Raw genomic sequence first — 3,975 nt, forward strand, 5'->3', positions numbered from 1 at the left:
AAAGAAGAAGAATACGTATATATATATATACATATATATGTGTGTGTGTGTGATTATATATAAATGTGTGTGGGTGTTTGTGTGTATGTATGTATGTATGTATTTTGTATGTATATATGTGTATATGTATATATGAGGCCCGCCGCGGCAGAAGGGTACTAAGTGCCACTGAAGGCAAAATGGCGTTTTCTTTCTCATCAGCTGCCTCATGGGATATTTATACACACACACTCATACACACACACGGACACAGACACACACACACACACACACACACACACAGCAATATATATATATATATATATATATATGATATTATATATATATTATATATATATATATATAATATATATGTGTGTGTGTGTGTGTGTGTCTGTGTGTGTGAATGAGTGTGTGTGTTAATATATATATATATATATATATATATATATATAATATATATATATATATATATATATATATACATACTATGATATACATACACATATATATGTATATATATATATATATATATATATATATATATATATAATATATATATATATATATATATATATATATGCGTGTGTGTGTGTGTGTGCTAATCATGTCAAAGACAATACCAGTGTGTATAATAAAGTTAATATAATCAACAAGTGCTAATAGCGGTACTGCGTAATATGGATCTTCATGAGAAAGTGCTAATCTGGCTAATTGATCAACCTGTCACATAATATTCTTATATGAGAGCGTATCCAGTATAGTGACACTTGAATACCTAGTTCTGATAGTTTGGAAATTTGTTGAAGGATATTTCTAGTTACCATGTTCTCTGGATTAAATGCAGTGAGTCTGTGGAGAGCGCCTTGGCTGTCAGTAAAGACAGCCAGGTGTCGCTACTGCTCACTACCTTTCTTAATGGCATGATATGTGGCTACTAACTCGGCATGAGTTATGCTTGTCCAGTTGGAAATATACACACTTTCTTCAAGATCTATATCAGGAATTAGTACACCATTCCGTGCTGCTCCATGAGGATCAATGGAGGCATCGCATTAGATTGCAGAGAGAGAGAGAAGGGGGGGGAGAGAGAGAGTTTTAAAGTTTTAAAGTTTTAAAGTTTGGTTTTGATTCCATTTGTTACAATGGATATTCTTGGTGTGACATACTGTCTGTTTTGATTTTGCTCACGTGTGTCAGCTGCTGCTGACTCGACCGAACCGAGTCCTTGCCCGCCGTGGTGCCCAGCCACAGCAGTAACCTCTCGGCGACAATTGCAACTTCTCGCGCCTGGGCGGGGCGCGAACCGCCGACCCCTCGGATGAGTATTTAGATTTGCGAAGTTCTGGCTTCGTCCGGGCCTTTCACTTATGGCCCGGCCTGTGTCAGCTTTTTATGGCTGTCTCATTTGGTTCTCTGACACTCGGTGCTTACCGTGGCGATGGGATTGCCAGCAGGCGCTCCTGTAGCCGTGGTGTAAGCATCTCGCATAATCTCTTTACCAGCACGACGGCTGTGTTCTGCAGACCTTATCTCAGGAATTGCGTGTGCACACAATTCTCTAAGTAATGTACGAGTGCGGCGTTCGGCTCGCCGCAATGCATGCAACACCTCTCATCACGGTCTGATCTGCCATGAACAGTGGTAACCTAGGCGCATTCTGTGAAGAGTGACTTCGGTACCTCTGTTGTTCATTTCAAAGAGTGCCAGTGGTTCATAGCCGGTGGCGTCTGAGTACCAGCTGGCCGAGGGGGAGGATCTCGTTTCCTCTCTGTGAAGCTGCAGGAGAAAGGAGGTTGCCATCACCGTACACTTCTTCCTAAGTAATTTTCGGCTCCGATGTATTATCATGGGATTAGGGGGCATACCCCTGCCAACTTCGGCTTGTCTGTCAGCAAGCGCATTCCCTCTGATCCTATTGTGGCTGGGAACCCAGTTTATGATAATTCTTCTACCCTGTGCAAGAATCCTCTGTGCTAGTATGAGGATAGTATACAGAGGGTAGATACTGTCATTGAGTGAGCGCTGCTGAAGACAGTCGATAGCTCCTTTGGAGTCTGTATGTATGACCACGTGTCCTTCCCTCACGGACGCGTGGCTCAGTGCTCCCATGATAGCCACTGCCTCTGCCTGTAGCGAGGAGGCGTTGTCTGTTACCCTCATGGATTTTGTGGCATCCCTTGCTGCGAAGCCAGCGCTTGCAGTGTGAGTCAAGGGATCGACCGATCCATCCGTGTAGTATGTTCTGCTACCCGGAGGAGTGATGGTTGCAATGACCCTCTGTGTTTCTGCCTTTAGGCTAGGTGTGGGATATTCATTCTTTTTGGTTGCCAGTCTCATGACAGAGAACTCTATCGAGGTTTGTGCCCGCGGCAGAGCTTCGACAAAGTCAGGGTGGGGGGAGTCCATGCCCTTGGCAAGAAGCGGTTCTTTGATCTGAGACAGCCAGGAGTTGTTTGCAAAGAGCTCGTTATCTTGTTCTAGGTGTCTGACTATTTTATGTCTTAGGCTTGTATTCCTGGGAGCCTGGATGACCTTTGATAAGAATTGTGCTGCCATTAGATCGATTCGTGAGGCCAAGGGGAGAAGGTTTGCCTCCAGGAAGAGGTTGAGGACCTTCGCCCACCTTGGGGCACCCAGAATGACCCTGGCAGCTTCGTTTTGGACTGTCTCCAGTTGGTCTTTATGAGTTTTCCTTATGCCAATCAGAGCAAGGGAGACTTAGTCCACAATGGACCTGATAGCATGTACATAGAATGATCTTAATACTCTGTGTCTGGCCCCTATGCGTCTCCCACTCATTGCTCTCATGACAGATAGTCTTGATTTTGTTTGGTCAACCAGGTACTGGACCTCCTTCTGGAAAGAGAGGGTCTGGTCTATACTTACCCCAAGGTAAAGGTAGTCCTGAACCCACTCCAAGTCCATTCCCTGGATTTTTAGACTTGTGCCTTGAAGTCTTTGTCTCAGAGCCATGGCTTTGGATTGGCTGCAGAGATCTTTAGTCCTGTCCTGCAAGACTCCTCGGATACGAGGTCCAGACAATGCTGGGCTTTGTTTAGGCAGTATGTCTAAGCAAAGACGTTCCATTCTCTAGTGGCATGTGCTGTGGTAGGTGACCTTGGAATTTCCTAAAGTGGTCACCTCTCCAAGTCAAGAGCTTACCTCTGATTCCTTTTTGGATCAGGCTCTCCTGAATGGCAAGAGGCCTTGCCAATTCAAAAGCCTTCTCCAGGTCAAGGAATACTACCACAGATGTGCCCGTGCTTATTGTGCTCAAGAGCATGGCTATGCTGTGTGCTGTGCTCATGCCCCTGGTGAACCCGTGGTGGTGTTCATGTGGGGGTCCCATTTTCCATCAGATCCGGTTCAGTACCATCCTCTCTGCCGTCTTGGCCAGACAGCTGAGGATAGAGATGGGGCGGTACTTCTCTGGCTCCTTTGGTTTAGGGATGGGAACTATGGTAGCCCCTTTCAAACTCTGGGGTAGAGAGGAAGTTTCCCAGGACTTGTTGATGAGTTGCAGGAATGCAAGCTCACCTATTAGTCCCAGGTGGGAAATGATGGGGTACGAGATCCCATCAGAGCCCAGGGCTGTGTTACAACTGGCTTTATATGCATTTCTTAGTTCCTTCAGAGAAAAGATAATGCCTGAGTTATCGGGTTCGGCTGCCCTTTCTCTGATATGAGTGTCTGTCTGGTTGTAGGCGTTCTTGTCTTGCCCTCACTTTGGCTGGTAGGCTGTTGCTACTTGTTCTCGCAGAGAACTCGTGCGCCAGTCTGTTCACCTCTGACTGGGGGTCATGGTGCATGCTTCTCGGGGCTGACCACCTGGTAGCTCGATTGACCCATTGTCATAGCTCTGAGAGGGTGGTATGGTGGTCGAAGGACTCACACCATTCCAGCCACTTTTCCTGCCTGACTCTGATGGCAGTTTCCTTGGCATCCCTGACAGCTTTCCTTAGGAGGGCTAGGTTGTCGGGGGTTCTTTGCCTT

This window comes from Penaeus monodon, chromosome 9 (genome assembly GCF_015228065.2).
Source record: "Penaeus monodon isolate SGIC_2016 chromosome 9, NSTDA_Pmon_1, whole genome shotgun sequence".
Lineage (NCBI taxonomy): Eukaryota > Metazoa > Arthropoda > Malacostraca > Decapoda > Penaeidae > Penaeus > Penaeus monodon.